The 19,020-nt window shown below is 45.3% G+C and overlaps 1 long non-coding RNA gene across 1 annotated transcript; it reads right to left on the bottom strand.

Moving 5' to 3' along the window:
• Positions 1-11,643: 11,643 nt before the first annotated feature.
• On the bottom strand, positions 11,644-15,041 carry LOC116084495. Its single transcript, XR_004116131.1, has 3 exons — positions 14,849-15,041; positions 14,422-14,547; positions 11,644-11,876 (listed from the first exon to the last, which is right to left on the bottom strand). It is a non-coding gene; the product is annotated as an uncharacterized LOC116084495 (long non-coding RNA).
• Positions 15,042-19,020: the final 3,979 nt, after the last annotated feature.

Below are 19,020 nucleotides of genomic sequence, written 5' to 3' on the forward strand. Positions count from 1 at the left end.
CAGAATTTATTTAGAAATACAATTTCTAGTAGAGGTGGGGGGGCTCTTAGGACATTACACTTTCTAGAATCTACCCTATGACTCTAGGGACTTGAAGAGTTGGCACTCTCTGGGGGGTGGGCAAGAGGAAAATTAAAAGCCAAATTTTAGAAGTGAGGGTGGTATGAGGGTATGAGGGGCACTGTGATCCCCCTGAGCCAGGCATTGGAAATGTATCTCTTGCAACTTCCCACTGATAATCCCCCTGAAGATCATATTGCTCATGAGAGGAATCGAAGAGTGAGCTAGTGTTCTTGCTTGTAGTCCTTTCCTCTTGACTCACAATGAATGGGTTATGATGAAGAGTCCTTTGTGCTTATTAATAGGCAAAGTGGTTTTATTTTTATTATATGTATATTTTGTAGAGATAGTCTCATGTATCCCAAGCAGGTCTCAAACTTACTGCAAAGCTAAGGGTTATCTTGACCTTCTGATCCTCCTGTCCCCACTCCACAAGTGCTAGGATTACAGGTGTGCATTACTACTCCCAGCTTAAAAGACAGTGGTGGACTTGAACCCGGGGCACTGCATATGCTAGGCAAGCACTCTCATAACCAGGCTGCACTCTCAGCCCATTTGTGTTTATTTTTAAGGGTGAATATTCACACAAGTGCTAACATGAAAGGGGATTTCTGGAAAATCCTTGGTTCTTTTCAGCAACACCAAACAATACTTCCTCTTAGCATATCTTGATTAATCTGAATTTTATTTCAACAACAGGCTTTTAGTAACTTGCCAATACATCAAATTCCTCTTGCATTACCCTGTAACTAAAGCAAATAATCTGGCCTGGTGGGAGAAGGGGGGGAGCTTCATCTTTGGAAACAGCAATGGGGTGTGGTGGGATAGAATGTCAATAACGTCTTCACTTCCCGTCTGACCAGCGCATTCTGGCAAGGCAGATGTGACTAAGGAGCTGGCCTCACCTGGCTTGCTCCATTTAAATGAAATTTGACTAGGGATTTGGCGAGCATTATTCCATTGTTGGGCAATTCCTGTGTGGATATTAGACAAAGCTTAGAGTTTGTTTATAGGTAAATGCCTCACAAAGACTGCCACAGGTGAGGGTTTAGTGGATGCAACCTAAGGGCATTAAAATATAGACGTACATGCATACGCACATGGGCTTTAGTCTACCTAAATACTGGGATTTTCTGGAGCATGGCTTTGGGCTTGAAGATCATATTTCGAGTGTGTTCTCAATGTAAGTAGCAGAGATTGGCACAGATACGCAGATGCTTTCTGAGTTTTAATTTGATTCCTAAATGAATGAGTAGGTAGATGGATGGGTGGATGGAAGAAATGAAGGAAGGACAGAAGTACAGAAGGAAGGAAAGAGTGACTGATGGCTGAGGGAACAGCAGTCCTGAGACTAGCCCATTGCTTCCCAGGGGACCTGCAGCTGGATTGTTTGCTTCAATCAGAATAGCTGTCTTCAGCAAGCAAATTGCTACATTCAGATCATCAGGTTGGCCAGTGACCACCCTTGCCTTAGTATGTCAACACCACATTGCATTTCTAATCAATATTTCTCTTTGGATTTTGCTTTCTGATTAACCCTTCTGTCTCAGAGTTTCCATTGCTCTGAAGAGACACCATGACCATGGCATCTCTTATGAAGGAAAACATTTAATTGGTGCTGGCTTACAGTTTGAGGGATTAAGTCCATTATCATTATTGTGAGAAGCATGGTGGCATGTATACAGATGGTGCTGGAGAAGGAGCCACATCCAAATTGGCAGGCAGCAGGAAGTGAACTTGGCTTGAACTTCTGAGACCTGAAAATCCTTCCAGTAGACAGGACCTCCTCCAACAAAGCCACACCTACTTCAAGGTCACACTTCCTAATAGTGTGGCCTCCCCTATGGGCCCATGAGGGCCATTTTCTTTTAACCCACCCTTCTCTCCTTCCTTCTTTCCTTCCTTCCTTACATCCATCTATCTACTTCATCACTTACTCATTCATTTGGGTATCCATCCCTCTCATCATATATTATCATTTCCCCAGGGACCCCAGGGACCCCAGGGACCCCAGGGACCCCAGGGACCTGATTCTTCCACTTTTACTTGCCTCAGGGACTGGAGACTCTCAGTGGCTCCTCCTTGAAATCTTGAGGGTCTATTCTTACATGGACCCTTCTTCACTGGCCTTGACCTGAATGGTGCTCTCTTGTGGGACACAGAATAGCTACTCTCCCTTTTTAAGTTCTGGGTTATATGACAGCCCTGAAGATCAAAATCTGAATGGGACCCTTTGTGTTAGGAATCCTTTCCCATGAACCCAAGCCTGCTCACTCAGGAGGGCTGTGCTGACTTTAGGAGCCACACCCTATTTTCTCTGGCCCACTGCTTCTGGGCGATTTGGCCTCATGCCTAGAGCCAGCAGACCCAGTGTGTCACTGGGTCAGGCCTTCAAGTCATGGAAGTTTTCCACCTGGGCCATTCCAGTTGCTCTGGCAGGATTGCAACAGACAAATTCAGGCACCTTCTCAAAACATAAACACCTTATGACTTTTTCCAGGGCTTATGCAGCAAATCTATTTCAAGAACAATTTAGCTCTTGTCTGTCTTTGGCTTAGAGCTGAGACATGTCTCTCCTGCGTTCCATCACGACACCCTCCCCAGCTGTCTTAATGGAAGGAGACTCACCACATCCTATAATAAGTGGTGCTTCTCATTTCGCTGTGGCTTAAGGAGTCAAACGCCCCGTGTTCTCTTATTTTGTCATTGTATAGAACCATATTCGTTCTCCTCCCTCTCTACAGTCTGCAGCCCGCCTCATTTCTGCTCACTGAGAACTTGTCACATGTGCTTATCCCAGCTTATCCAGGTATCCTGATAGAGTTCCTGGGCAGCTCCCTTGACTTTCATGATGCATAATGGGGTAAGATGGCCTCCTACCCTTCTGTGAGTTTGTCATGGGACAGGCTCTTAATAAAATGCACTAACTGAATGGACAAACGCCAGGTCTTCTGCAGGTATTTATAAATCACACCTTGGTCAAGGATTGGCCAAGGAAAGGCTACTGGGACAGCGCAAATGGTCGGAATAGTTTAGAGTGGATTTGATTGTAACTTGATTTGGAGGGTCACGCTGAACAGAGAGAGAAGCTGAATGATTTTTTTTTTAAATCATGTAGAAAATGTTCTTTTTAAATGTTTAAAAAATTTAAAATTTGCCCAGAGAGAAGTAAAAAGCAAAAACAAAGCAAGCAAACAACAACAACAAAAAAAAGTGTTGTTCTTAGAGAACTGTGGCATTCATCTTGTCTCTGGGACAATGGAGTCAATACTCAGGCAGAATGGCAGAAGTGGAAAGAGTCTTTTGTTTTGTTTTGTTTTTTTGTTTTCTTTTTTCGAGACAGGGTTTCTCTGTGTAGCCCGGGCTCCCTGGAACTCACTCTGTAGAGCAGGCTGGCCTCGAACTCAGAAATCCACCTATCTCTGCCTCCCAAGTACTATATTCTAAGTCACTTAGGACGTAAAACAAACGAATCTTTCCTAAACAGACATGTGCTTATCAAAGTCAAAGAAAATAAAGTCAGCTTTATCTGGGCGTAGTCCCTCATGGCGGAGGCTGAGAAGAAGATGGCAAAATGTTGAGAATTTCTGTGAGCATTCAGCCCTGTTGATGCTCACAGGAGACTTGATGCAGTCAGAACTGTATGCAAGAACTACCTCCCACAGTTGATTGTGAAAGTCAGCCCCACATGGCGTGTACAGGAATATGACCACAGGGCTGTCTCTGTGAGGGGTGGGTTCACCTCCTGTCCTTGTTCTCTGCTTGCATTTCCTTTGCATCAGGAGCAGATTTCAGGTCTGCTTAATTTAGCATGGTTGTTTGGATTTTCATTTCTGGCATTCCACATATGGGTTCATTGACGTGGGGACCATCATCCCAGCGATTCACCCTAACAGGCTTTGATGAGTAGGCAGAATAGAACCCAAGGAAGTATCCATTTGAGTATGTGACAGCTTCTGAAGTGGAATGCTGAGTGACTGATGAGCAATAGCCATGGCTGGTGGTTATATACCTCCTAAGGCTGACCTTTTTTATTCATCTCTTTACTTTCCAAAGTCTGTCCAAAAGTTGTTGGGTCATGCCTCATGCATGCTCATGACGCATGCTGGCAGCAGTACCCCTGATACCCTAGACTGTCAGGATCCTCCTGTAGAGTCTGGACTCCTCATCTTTGTCGGGATACCCCCGCATGCCAATAGACCACAGTAGTTGCCTGCATTTCAAGAGTTGTGTGTTTGGGATGAGGGAGATCTGAGCATCTTAATCGTGTTGCTGGCATTGCTTGTGAGATCTTCTGCTCACATACCTCTCAGCAGCTGGGTCTGCAGAAGCACCCATAGCATCAAGCTTAGCAGTTGGGAACCAGCACCCTGTGGCATATAGGGTAGCAGAGAGTTGATCTAGAGGTGGTGGTCTAGAGTAAGGGTGCATGCGGAAGCCAATAGGGGACATAACTCTCCCTGCAGGGCCCACATGGGTTAGCACCATGAAGCCATTCTCAGGAGAGAACGTGAATGCTAGTGTGAAACAGAGGATTGGATCTGGAGGCAAGTGATGATGTTCAGCATAAGGACAACACCCAGGAGGCAGTGGTGTGGGGCTTAGCACCCCACATGACACCATGAGGCCAACGGCGTTGCACCTGACACCTGACAGTGGTCACTGAAGTTCTTGCTCTGAGTCAATGAGTATAGATACTGGTTTTTAGAATGATTGCAATATGTCACTAAGGAAGACTAAAAATGTAGATGTTTGTTCAACTTCTTAAGAGGCATGTCCCGTAGACTCACTGTAAAATGGAAAGTATCCCAGTCTAAATGCAGGAGTAGAGGACAATATGGTAGTGTGTATCTGTAACCCCAGCCCAGGAAAGCTCAAGACGCAGGAATCTGGAGTTCAAGACCAGTCTGGGCTACATAATAAACCCCATCTCAATTTAAAAAGAATATTAAAAGGCAACTATATTAATATACTTGACCCACTCAGAATTCTGGCTTAACAGCGCAGTTCACTATAAAGTTGGTTCTTTGCCTTTGTGATCACATGGCTGACTGGGAGCTGTGAAGTGCTGTCATAATTTGTCACCATAAGAAGGTATGGCGTGCCCATGGCTAACTTGGGTAAAGATCAAATTAAAAATTTGCCATATTTTTTATGAATATGGACCATGAGTGATAATTCAAGCTGAAAGTCAGAGTCAGTGCATAGACATATGCACATATATTACTATGATAATTCACAAAGGTGTATAGTACATTCTGGTCATATACATCCCTATGCCCTCCCTTATTCTCCCCCCCACTACCTCTGCACCCGCGCCCCCCCCCCGAAGTCCCCATGCTACTTTTATGTCTTCTTGCTTTGCAACTCACTGGCTTTAACCACAGTCACTTGGTGTGGATGTGAAACTACCCAAGGGAGCATGAGTAACTCACTATACTACTGAAGACAATGAATCTCCTCCATTAGCAACCCTTGACTGCCATTAGCTCCTGGACATGCCTGATCGCTCTTCTCCCATCTATGATGGAATGTTTACACATACATTTTTTTTTTCTTTTTTGGTTTTTTGAGACAGGGTTTCTCTGTGTAGCCCCGGCTGTCCTGGAACTCACTCTGTAGACCAGGCTGGCCTCGAAGTCAGAAATCTGCCTGTCTCTGCCTCCCAATTGCTGGGATTAAAGGTGTGTGCCACCACCGCCTGGCTTAAAGTGATTTTTTTTTCAAGTTACAAAACTAAGGGCCCTAGAGAGAACAAGTCACACACACACACACACACACACACACACACACACACACACACACACGCACATACACATACTGCATGTGTTTGTGTCTGACTATGTAGGCCAGGATGGCCTTGAATTCCTATCATTTTGCTTTGATCTCCCCTGTACTATGATCACAGGCATGTCCCACCATGCTCAGCTTGGGGTGGCTTTTAAGTAAGTATTGGTCTTAGAACTCACTCTGCAATGGCATCTTACACAAGCCCTGCTTGTATGTGAAAACCTTCCGATGTGAAGAAGAAGCTACGAAAAACTTTTATTTCATATTTGGGCACTATATTAGTCAGCTTGGACTTCCATAATAAAACATCATACTCTAGATGAATTAAACTGTAGAAGTTTACTTTGTGTAGCTCTGTAGACTGCAGTCCAAAATAATGCTCTAGCCTGGATGGTTTCTAGGGAGGGTCCATCTCTCAGCTTGCCATGGGAACCTCTTTAATGTTTTCACATGCTGGGCAGGGGAGCTCTCAGCCAGCTGGCTGGTACTTCTTCCTATAAGAGCATTTATCCCATTGTGAGTGTCCCACCTTTATGATCTGACCTAGCCAAACTTCCAAACTAGCCATTCAGATACCATCCCATGGAAGGTTAGAACATCAATGTGTGGATTGGTGGGTACTGGGGTATAACTCTGTCCACATTCTGATCCAGCATTCCCTGCTTTCTACAACTTCAACCTCTGGGAGAGCCACTGTGGAGTCTCCGCTTGGTCTTTTCTTTCTTTGGAGAGCTGAGTAAGCTATGGAGGTTATAAAGGAGGCTGCCTTTCCCCAGATTCACAAAGAGCAATATTAGTGATTATGTTAGAATAGGTATTATTTATGAGCCTCATCCTAAGCCCACCCTGTTCTAAGAAGTTTATGAATATTCTCATACTTCTTCTTCACAATACCCCTATTGAACTCTCTTCCTTCCAGAGACATTGTGCCAGGGAATATCACAGTTCAGGGTCAAACAAGGGTATCTGGCTCCAGAGACTGTGGCCTTGGTCAACACAACCTTTAGTGGTAGGGTGGACAGCTCATAAACAGGAGATGGATGAAGGTAATGCTCCTGGACAGGGTGTGAGGGAATACACTTCCCATCCCAGGTCAAAACAGGGGCCAGTGTACGAAGCTGTTTTGTATAAAGCTGTAAGTGCAGTAGACACATGGGTGTTTGCCAAACTTAAGACAGGCATAGGCTTGATGCTTCTACTGCTCCCAGTGTTAACTAGTGAACTAAACAGCCCTGTTCTTGGCCTAAGACCAGTTTCCTGCTTTTTTGTTGGATAAAGATCAAGGCTCTCTTGATTTAGGATCACAGGATCAAGGGACAAGACAGGGCTTGTTCAGTGACACTCTGCAGGACCACCTGGCGAAGGATGCCGAGGCAGCATCAACAGTTCTAGATGGTTCTGTGGAGTGATGAGCTCCTCTCAGGAAACATCTGCTCAGTGCTCACCAGGTACGACCAGAGCGCTGTGTGTCCTACAGTCTAACATGCTGTCTAGTGCTGGTGGCGTTTCTGACATTGACACCAGCCATTGCTACAGTGCTCATCCATACCTGTTGCTTCTGGTTGGGTGGCTGGAAGGAAGAAGGTGATACACTCCTGAGATGTGTGAGCAGAATGGAGATTGAGTGTTTTTCTGAATAGAGTTCACCTTAGCGGGTCAACAGGTGACCTTGGGTCACTCTTTCAAGCTCCAGCTTCCTCTCTTAGAGAGCAGAACAAGTGTGAAGTGGCCTTGGGGGGTCACTGGCTGGTGCCTGCTATGCAACACAGCATTACAGATGTTAGCTGTTCCCCTCAGGTGCTGTGGGTTGTGTTCACTTCCTTAAAACATGCTTCTGCTAGAGCTGACTGAAGCCATCTTTCTAACTTCTGACCACAAACCTTCCCAACTCCGAGGCGCTTTCTTGCTTCTGGTAAAGGGCCAATGTGTTAGGCCAAGAAAAATGCCCAGTACTGGTGGTACGGCAGTAGAGATGTACAGAAATGAACTAGAGTGACTTAAAACAGAAATTCTCAACCTGTGTGTTGTGACTCCTTTGGTCGTATGTGTGTGTGTGTGTGTGTGTGTGTGTGTGTGTGCATGACATATCAGATATCCTGCATATCAGATAATTACTCTATGATTCATAACAGGAATATTACAGTTATAAAGTACCAACAAAATAATGTTATGGTTTACGGTCACTACAACACGAGGAACTATATTAAAGGGTCTCAGCATTAGGAAGGTTGGGAACCACTGACTTACAAGGACTAAAGTATAAAAGAATATCCTGAAGATAAGGATACTTGGAGTTTTCATCTCATTGGGGGACTTTCCAAATTATTTTTTGTTTGTTTTTGTTTTTGTTTTTGTTTTGTTTTGAGACAAGGTTTCTCTGTGTAGCCCTGGCTGTTCTGGAATTCACTCTGTAGGCCAGGCTGGCCTCAAACTCAGAAATCTGCCTGCCTCTGCCTCCAAATTATTTTTTATGTCATAGTTCAAAAGCACTAACAACTGAATCATCTTCCCTTACAAAGATTATAACAAGGCAAAAATGTGAACGACATGATCAGGCAGTAGCCAATAATGACCACTAGTAGACTAATAGAAGGGGAGGGGACACACAGAGAGAGACAGAGACAGAGAAAGGGAGGTACTAGGCTCCTAGTCACATCTCAGAAAACAGTTTTCTGCAGTCAGTGCTCCTTGAACAGACCTGCCCAGGTGATGGGCAGTGACCAGCAGCCCAAGAGTTAAATGTTCCCCTCTTCTCTGCAGATCTCAGGCTCCAGAGTTGGTTTTCCAGGTTCCTCTACCGTGACAGAGCAATAACATGTACATGTGCTGTTCTTCATGTGGGGTGCATAGCTCTGGCAGCGGAAACACAGGTGGAGAATAACCATTAGACAGAAGAGACCATCTGAGCAGAATTGATGAGGGGAGGAGATTTCAGTTGGCTGAGAAAGAAGGTCAGGGAGGTGGCTGTGGAGATAAGCACATGGGTTTAACTTCCTATCGATGTCAACTTCAGGAGGAAGAAGTTGCCTTTGCAGCTGGATGTGCTGTCTTGCCGAAGTCTGTGTTTTTATTTTGACTGGGACTCTCCTCCCCTCCCTCCTGCAGCCTGCCTTCTTGCATGGATGCTCTGTTGGGGGAACTTGAAGGGTCTCATTGATTGCCCAGGCTATGGACGGAGCACTGACTGCATGTGGTGAAAAGCCCCTCTGTGTCGTGATCAGGAAATCCCATGTAGGAGCAGAGGAGCCTTCCCTCAGTCCCATGTTTCTCTCTCTTGCATCCTAGGTTGTTGGGTCATGAAAAGCAGTCTGTGTTCTAGGTTGAGTGAGGCTTATTTCCGGTGACCGAGTAGGAGTTTCTACAAGGGACGGAACAATAAAAAGCCACGCTCCCAGACACAGATGGCTGATTCCACGAGTCCTCCAAGTCCATTATCCTGTGCAATCTATCACGTAGACAAAACCTCAAACTCCCAGCACTCTGGCTGGACTCCATCCCCAGTCAACTGACCACAGCTAGATATGCCCCGCCCCACAGACAGGTAGCCCAGCCCACCATATAAGGTTTGCCTCTTCCCCTCTTCTTCTTTTCTCTTTTTTCATCAGCCTCTTACTCTACTTATCTTTACTCTCTCCCTCTTCCTTTCCCCCCTCTCCATGTGGTCATGGCCGGCCTCTACTTTCCTATCTTCTCTCTTTCCTTTCTATAATAAAAGATTTTACAGGCTGACGAGATGGCTCAGCGGGTAAGAGCACCAACTGCTCTTCCGAAGGTCTTGAGTTCAAATCCCAGCAACCTCATGGTGGCTCACAACCACCCGTAATGAGATCTGACGCCCTCTTCTGGTGTGTCTGAAGACAGCTACAGTGGACTTATTTATAATAATAAATAAATCCGTGGGCTGGAGCAAGCAGAGGTCCTAAAAGTCAATTCCCAACAACCAGATGAAGGCTCACAACTATCTGTCCAGCTACAATGTGTACTCATAGACATAAAATAAATAAATAAATCTTTAAAAAAAAAAAAGATTTAAAAAAAAACATCTTATGACCATGCATTGCCTCCTTTCAACTAGATGCGTCGTGTTGGCCCAGCTTTTGCAGTGAGACCCAGCACCAGTGAATCTCCTGCCCCGAGCTAGCGCAACAATAGCACACTGCCACTTTTCTTCTCTGCCCCCTTTTTTACCTTCCTTCTCAGCCCCTCTGCGGCACCCAGCATCGTCTATGATGCCAAGGGGCTAGAACCTGTGTCCTTGACCTCTGTGAGGCCCAGGGACACCCCCTCCTGAAGCTGTCCCCCTCCGCTCCCCAAGGACTGGGACCCAGATGGCCACCTGGCCATGGACAGACACCTGTGTTTACCTGCCCAGAGTACTGTTAAGATGAGGGTCATTCTCCCCTATCCCTTTCGTTCCTCCACTGCCCAGCAGCGCCCAGTGCCCGGAGTGGTGGCTGCATTGGCAGTGCCCAACACTAGGTTAGTAAATGTTGACCTTCAGCCAGCCAAAGCATAGCATATTCTCCCTGTCCCCTTTTTTTCTGAGATAGGTTCTATCTATGTACCCCAAGCTGGCCCTGAACTCATGGTCCTGCAGCAGTCTTTTAAGACTTGGGATGTCAAGTGTGTACCACAACATCCCAAAATATTTATATGCTTGTTTGTTTACTGTAGTACTAGGAATCAAATCCAAGACCTTGTATGTAGCAAGTGAGCCCCGTCCTATTCCATGACATCTTCAGCCCAGATGATCTTTACTAACAAATAAGGAAGCTAGTTTTGCCTCCTGAACACAGAGGGATGTAAAAATAACCAGTTAAGATTAAATGTAAGTAGGTTCAACTCTTCGATGGTACTGTTTCTGGTGTGTTCAGGCATCACTTGTGGCTGGTACTGCCTCCCATGGCATCTTCTTGAGTTCTGTGGGCACAGCCATCCATTAATCCCTTCCCGCCTGACGACCCCAAACCAATGTGGCTGACATGTAAATTGTGCCAGGTAAGGCATAAGTGTGTGAGCTGAGTCCAGAGTCCTCCAGTCCCAGAATAGGAAAGCTTGAGAATAACCACCGTATGCTTTAATTGATTACAAGCTAGGAGAAGCAGCTTTTACAAAAACTGATTATGGCAGGGCGCTTGTCATATTAGCACAGTCAATCTCAGAGACATCAAGCCCGGAGCTGCCACCTTAATTCCCTTCTCAGTATCTTGACACTGGTTGCATCTCTCCCACTTCCTTCTGGTATGTTTAGATCTTGAATGGTACACAGTACCCCTGACTTGGTGGTTCTTGTTTCAAGTCAATTAATGGTGGCTGTGTGTGTGTGTGTGTGTGTGTGTGTGTGTGTGTGTGTGTTTGGGTACGAGAGTGCATGTGCACTCAAGGTGGGGTGTTTTGTCTCGTCTATAGTAGGCATGACAAGTCAGGATAGAAATAGTCCAAGGAGTCATCATTAACAGGCAGGGTGGGGAGAGTAGTGGATATAAAAATGATTCAGGCTACTTGGTGCCTTTAAATAGCTTATCATTAGTGGAGTGATTGTGGTCAGGAGGTTCTAAAAAAGAGGAAGGAGACCTTTGTGTAACCAGAAAACCTTGGAAACATCTGGTTTCCAAGAGTGGAACACTGGCTGTGCTATGAGACTGAGGATGGAGAGACTTTTATTTTGATGAGAAGGTTTGGCTAGCTCAGCTCCCTCTACACACACACACACACACACACACACACACACACACACACACACACTTCCAGAATGCTTTCTGTTTTCAAGCAGGAGCAGGATGGCTGACAGGGCAGGGGGAACCCAAGTGGAGTTTAATGGTTGCTGAAGCAGATGCTTGGAGTGGACAGGCTCCGGCGTTTTCAGGATGACTCTGTGATCACCTCTGTTTTTCTGTCCTTCATTGTCACCTCAGGATTGCTATCCTCATGCTTTGCAGTATCTGTTGTACCACTCCGCACATGAGCGCTCTCAGCTCCCAGACACGAAGACAGAAGGCCGTCTCTTCATCTAAAATACTAGATGTCTATTTTTAAGAAACAAAATTCTTTCCTGAAGTACCCTGAATTAGTCAGGGTTCTCTAGAGTCACAGAACTTTTGGAACGAATGAACGAATGAATGAATGAATAAATGTATGTATCTGTCTATCTATCTATCTATCTATCTATCTATCTATCTATCTATCTATCTATCTGTCTGTCTGTCTGTCTGTCTATCTGTCTATCTGTCTATCTGTCTATCTGTCTATCTGTCTATCTGTCTATCTATCTGTCTATCTATCTATCTATCTATCTATCTATCTATCTGTCTATCTGTCTATAAGAATCTCGTAGTTGCTCAGTCCCACAGCCTGGGTCTCAGTTGGCCTGCAGTATACACTGGGATCCTGAAGAAGTAGGCTCCAATGCCACTGAAGCTATGGCCTTGCTAGCAAGACAAGGACAAGCAGACGAGAGCAAAGCTTCCTTCGTCTCTGTCCTTATATAGACTTCCAGCAGAAGGTGTGGCCCATATTAAAGGGGCGTGCGTCTTCCCCTGCTCAAGATTTGGATTAAAGGCGTGTGTCTTCGGACTTCAAGATTCAGATTAAAGGCCTATCTATGTCTACCAGCCTTACTGTCTGGATCAAAGCCTTACGTCTTCCTGCCTTGAGATCTGGATCAAAGGTGAGTGTTTCCCTGCCTCAAACATCCGGACTAGCAGAGGATTCACCCACTTCAAACCAAGCAGAAAATCTCCGCCAGGTGTGCCCTCCAGTTCACTCCACATAGAGTCAAGTTGTCCACTAAGAATAGCTCTCCCTCAGCCCCTCCCCCAGTCTTTCCTAACAGCTTGGCTTTTGTCTGTTCAGGCAGTTGTGACAGGATTCCTTTGACTGGGTAATTGATAAGCAAGAGGAATTTATTGCTTAGAAGGAGGTTGCAGAGTAAAGGCGTTAGCAGGCAGGGTCTGGCGAGGCCCCTTTCCTGCCTCACAGGTTGCCTGGTTGCTTTACCCTTACATCATGGAAAGGAGAAAGCATGTTTCCCCCACTCCATGGGTCTCTTAAAAAAAAAAAAAAGGCATTAATCACTTCCCAGGGACCAACCTCTTAACACCATAGATAGATAGATAGCTTGCAACATATGAATTTGGGATGACATAAATATTCAGTACAGTAAGCAGTTAGCAAGAGGGGTGTCTCCCTGTTCATTGCAGGTGCATTATTACTGATTATTACTGATTACGATGGAGATCCTGTGGGAATGGGGAAGGGACTGGGGGTGGCAGTTGGATTGACTGGCCAACAATATCAATGCCACTCTCTTCTAGTACTTTCCAAAAAGGATATTTGTCTCATTTTAGTGACCGAGCTTCATCCTCCCTCCATCAAAGATCATCCCACTGGTAATTCTCACTTCCATTGGCCTTCCTTAAGCTCCCTGCCAGGATTCTTTCTTAAGTATGCTTTTCTTGCCACTACCCTGTGCCTTCAGATCAGACTTCAGGTCAGACAGACTTGAGTTCATATCCTACCTCAGATGTGTCTCTCAATAGCCTTGTGGCCTTGACTACGTTGTTTCATGTTCTTGCTGTCCAAGCCTGAATGCTTGGCTCTGAAAAGTATTCAAGAAGCAGTTCTTTTTCCTCATTAGCATTTATTGAGGAGCCTTTATATGGCAGGCATATAATAAGGAAATTATTTATAGGTTCCTACAAAACTAACAGCTCTGTGATACCCATATTAGCACTGGCTACTTAACAGCTCAGGAAATGAAAGAGGAAAAAAAAATACATATCTGACATGCCAGAGAGAGTGAGAGGCAGAGTTAAGACCGAATCCAGTTGCTACTCAAAGCCTGGCTGTGTAACCACTGTGCCAGTCTCCCTCCCCATGTTGATTCTTACAGTTGACTTGTATCCAGTGATGACAAACCTTCCCATCAGACAACAGACCTTAGAGAACGGCTGAGCTAAAAGCAAGTTATATGATGGTGGACAATGATGAGCTGGAAGGAATAATGGCCGTGTCTTGCCTATGATGGTGGGAGAGGTCTCAGGAGGGAGTGGAGGCATTTTGTTCCCAGTACTTCATGCAGGCCATGAAGTGGTCTCTTCCCAGCCACTGTGATCCCAGCATCCCAGACTTACCTGGAAGTTCCCCCACTGGAAGCTAAGGGAAGCAACCAGGCCCAAGGATCCCAAAGTTCCATGCTTCTAAAACGCCCTTGAGAAGTAGGTTATGTTCTGGGTAAGAAAAGACCAGTGTTTGAACACAGAAGTGTGAATAAGATGGAAATGTACTAAGTGGAGGACATGGCTCCCGCTTTTGGTTTGGAAAAACCTGTGCGGGTTATAACAAAGGATTCCATCTGATGAACACAAGGTAGCATCAAAAGTTCAGGGGACCCACTAGAGCCTCTGGCCTCAGAAAATCAAGGAGACATAAATAAATAAATAAATAAATAAATAAATAAATAAATAAATAAATAAACAAAGAGAGAAAATAGGGCAAGGCAAAGTGAGCTATAAAAATTTAAAGCTGATATTAAAGAGAAAAAAAGAAAAGAAAAGAAAACCAACTCCCCACCTTGCTGGCTATCCTATCTTTCTGTGACTTTTCTTGATGTTTGGATGTTGACATTTCATCTGAGGCCACAGATCCAAATACCAGTGCCGCCTTCCATGAGAAGAAACACACTATTCACAGAGTGTTCTGGAAAGGAGAACATATTTCTGATTTTAGCATCTTATTTTTATTGACTTACACAAGAGCTGGGAGGGCAGGATGTAGGGTGGTCGGCTTGGGGTGTATGGAGGTTCTAACTACTGTCTCTCAACTGCTCCGTGTTTCTGAACTCCTCCTTGCCCTTTGTTTTTCTGTTGTTGCCTTTGGGTTTTGCAAATAGCATAAAGTTGGATGTTGCGCAAAAAGACTTCCTCCATACCAAGTTAAGTTTGAGCACCCACAAAAATGGGCCAGAGAGGGGAGTTAGATGACAGTCTCACAGACCTACCTTTTATAGAGTCTTTTCACTGTGTACAGGGAGTGGCTTATGGGTGTTTTACAGGCCAAGATTATAGTTGGTTGTCCTGTTAGACTTCACTGAGTGTTGCTAGACTCCAGAAATGAATGACAAGCTTGTCATTTAAAAGAACTTTTGTTTACATGGTTTCACTGTAATATTGGATAGAAGTAAGATAAATGAGTTAGTTTATTTACTTATTTTTAACTCATATGTACAGATGTGGGCCCAAGCATCTAAACGATTTGCGGGGGAAGGTTTATGATTTCTTTCGTTAAAATCCAAGTCGTGGCAGATTCTAGGACCTGTGCACTGTATTCTGGAGCCTTCATTATGTCTTGAGAAGATACAGGGACTCGTACAGCAGCGGGGGGTGTGGTGGTGGGGGATGGTGACATCCTCGGGTCACTGAATGGCTGTTTCCACAAGGTCCTGGTCTGTTAGATGCGGCTTTGCTTTGGGCATATCGTGGCTTAGCAAGCATTTAGAGAACATTCACATTCTAGATTCCTAAGTATAGAACTGGAACACTGGAGGGTACCTCAGAGCATTTACCTAAGTCATGATCGCAAATGATAAGAAGACTCGATGGAATTGAGCTGAGACGAGGTTGGACCACTAGAACGCAGCGAGAGCAACTGAGCCCAGTGCTCTATTCTCTATTATGTACGGCCTCACATTTCTTTCTGTTGATTGTTGTCTGTGTGGAAAGCTAGCAGAGGCTATGAAGTCAGTGAGCCCCAAGTCATATTTCCTCCTGTGTAAGAGAGTTGTACACCCGGGGAACAGTCAAGACAGAAACTGAGGGTAGAAGCAAAAGAGAGAGATATGGCAGCTAAGATCGTCTGGTTCTGTCAAGAAAGGAGAATTGTTCTGATACTGCCTATGGGAGACTTCTGATCCCATTTCGTAGGCAGAAAAGGGTCACCAGTCATCACTTAGCCTCAAGCGAGGAACCTTTAAGCTGTAGCCTCTGTAGTTGGAGGTAGGAGTGAGAAGGGGGTGGGACCTGGCTCTCTGGGTCAATTAGCATAGTCTGCTTCAGGTGGATCCTGAATCTCAGGAGCTGTAGAAGTGGTGCAGCCCATGGCTAACCTCATGCCTCAGGTTACCCTACCAGACAAGTTGAGTGACAGTAGTGGAGATGGTCTGACTTCTCAGCCTGGTGGGATTCGCTGCCGACTCCCCAGGCTCACCATTTGGAGTAACTGGGGTCTTTCTTTGAGAGCACATAGGTGGAGCTTTAGGGAGGAGATAAATGAGATCATACAATTGCAATCACTTGGAAAAAAAAAGTACAAAAACGTCCTAAAATACAAGATGCTTTCTCCCGCCACCAGACATCGTTTTGGAGGTTTTCCTACCACTTAATAACCAGGTGAGGCTGCCGATATGGGAGGACTGTCATCGCGTGTCTTGGGAGGCTGAGGCAGGAGGATGATGCAGCATTTTCTCTGTCCAATCACATTAGGGCAGGGATAGGCCTGTGATTGGACAGGGATAGAGAGGTGGAGCTAGAAGTTGAGGAGGAGAGGGGAAGGGAGGAGAAGGGAAGCAGGGAGAAAATCATCATGGAGGCAGGTGAACAGGAGGACCAGCCAGACCCCGAGTGGTTTTAAACAGCCACAAGTAGCTAAGGTTTTCACAAGGTTAGAATAATTGGGTTAAAACGTTGTCTTTATCATTTGGCTCTGAAATTATTGTATCGGCAGCTTGTAAATTGTGATATTATTGGTATATAAATCTGATTGGATAATTAAACCTTAAGAGTCATGTTTCTACCGGGTAACTAGGCGCTAGATGACTGATTGTGGGGTGTGTGGGGTGTTGCACATAAGCGAGATGATCTTGCTAGCTGGGAGAAAATAGCAGGACCCCGCTGGGAAACAGTGATGTGGCCGGCCAGTACCAGCGCGGCAAGAGAGTTTGTGGGGTGATTTCTTTTTTTTAATATTTCCTGAAACAGGAGGATGATGAGTTCAAGGCCTGCCTGGGCTATAGAGTACATTTTGGGCTAGCCTGGGCAATTTAGTGAGACAATCCCTTAAAATAAAAAGTAAAAAAGAAGTGGGATATGACAGTTTAATGACAGTTCTTGCTGGCATGCAGGAGGCCTGGGGTTCAGTATTCAGTACTGCAAATCAAAGAACGGGCAAAACTCCCTGAGTCTCCATGTCTTAGTTCTGCCAGGGTCTGTCTCCAGGGTGCTGTCATAGAAGGGTTTGTGCTCACAGGGTCTCCTCATGGAACACAGCTGTGCAGTGACAGCTGGTCCCTCACTGGCCCAAATAGGTCTTCCTCTGAGGGCCAAGCTTTCTCTTTCTACCACCCTCTTAAAGATTCAGATATATGTGTTTTTACTAGAGAAGGAGACCAGGGCCTAGGCACTGACACCCAAACCAGGGGAATTCAAGGAGAAAGAGCGGGATGCTCCATTGTCCCTACCAGATCACCCCCAGCATTGTGTCTTTCAATTGGCTTTTTCCCTTCTGGGCAGGCTGGGTTTGTATTACAAAGACTCTGCCTGGCCCATTGTTTGTGTAGGGCTGCTTTCCCAGAGCTGGGTGGGCATTTGATGGATTTATTAAATAAGACCAAGGAAGGACAAACTGGAACCAGGAAGCCACCACTCAACTATTTGTGGACTTTGGAGGAGGTTTGAAGAATTCACAACTGAACAGTTTTACAAAGGCATTTGAATCTTCCACTTTCTCGTGTGAAAATTTCTGTATTGTCATTGTGACTGAGAGTGTAGACTTCAGTGTAGAAGTCTCGTCGCCAGCTATGCCCAGAGGGATTTTGCTGACTAAATATAATGTTCTCGTTAATGTTCATCCTAGGCCTCCCTGTGTTCTCCTAGGACCCCGTCCATCCACCGGGGTTCTTTGAGGACTGGATGTGTTGCATTCTTGAAGTCATTGTGGAACCTCCAGATCACTAGGGCAATAAATAAGGTGGCTAACTTTCTGTCTTTTCTACTGAGGAACTTCTTTGCGTCTGACGGAGCATCTTGAATTTCTTACATAAAATATAGAATTGTCCACCTTCGGATGCTTCAATGGCCAAGACTGTGTTGCGCAGTTTCTGTCAGCATGCACAGGATATCCTGCCTGGTTTGGGCCTCAGGGTAAGTCAATGTAGTTTGGAAGAAGGTGCTATTCCATGGAGCTCTGAGACAGTGTCATTGGTGGTACAAAAGAAGCCACTTCTTCCAGGACATTTCTTCCAGGTTGTTTCTTTGTTGATGAGACAAATTAGGCAATAGTTCTGTCTACTCTTCACCCCAGTCCCTGATAGATTTTAGTGTTTGTTGTTGTTTGTTTGTTTGTTTTTCTCATGGATTTTTTCTCCATTCTCATGGAGGAATGACAGAGCATGGCTAGGGGGAACTTACGTCCTTTACCTCTCAGATGTTTCTTCCTGATGTGATGTGACGTAATCTCTCTCATCTCTCAGGAAACAATGGTGAGATTTCATAGCTCACTGTCCTCTGGTCACAGCAAAGGGTGGCAAACAGAGGTCAAGCTTAGGCCATGGGGAAACTGGGAAAATCCATTCAAGATGTTCATTGCCATGTTTGAGGAGTACAGTGGATTTCAAAAATGTTGTTCTCTGTGTCTTCTTGTAAGATACATTAACAGCCCCTTATTAGAAGAGCATTTTTAGATAATCTCCACGACAGGGTGACATACACTGATTGATGTGTTTATAAAAAGATAAAAGATGTGTAAGGAAATATGTTCTATGGGGGTGTGGTGAGGTATGGAGGAATGGGGTGCCTCAGAGGGCCCATGTCACAGCATCCTTTCCCTACTGTGAGACCAGCCACACAATATTCTAGTACAGAATAGAGTTTATTCAGGGCATGGGAGGGGAGTTAAGAGGGTAGTAGAGGCAGAAAAAGGCCGAGAGAGGGAGAGAGTAGAGAAATAGAGGCCAGCCATGGCCATGAGCATGTGGAGAGAAGGGGAAGGGAAGAGGAGGGAATGGGAGAGAAGGGGGAGCAAGAGAGCCAGAGGCAAGAGAGAGAGAGAGCAAGAGAGAGAGGAGGGGGTAAGCAGCCCCTTTTATAGTGGGCCAGGCCTCCCTGGCTGTTGCTAGGCAATTGTGGGGTGGAGCATACCTGGTTGTTGCATTTGGAGCATTTAAAAAGGAGTAGAATC

This window comes from Mastomys coucha, unplaced genomic scaffold (assembly GCF_008632895.1).
Source record: "Mastomys coucha isolate ucsf_1 unplaced genomic scaffold, UCSF_Mcou_1 pScaffold9, whole genome shotgun sequence".
Classification (NCBI taxonomy): domain Eukaryota; kingdom Metazoa; phylum Chordata; class Mammalia; order Rodentia; family Muridae; genus Mastomys; species Mastomys coucha.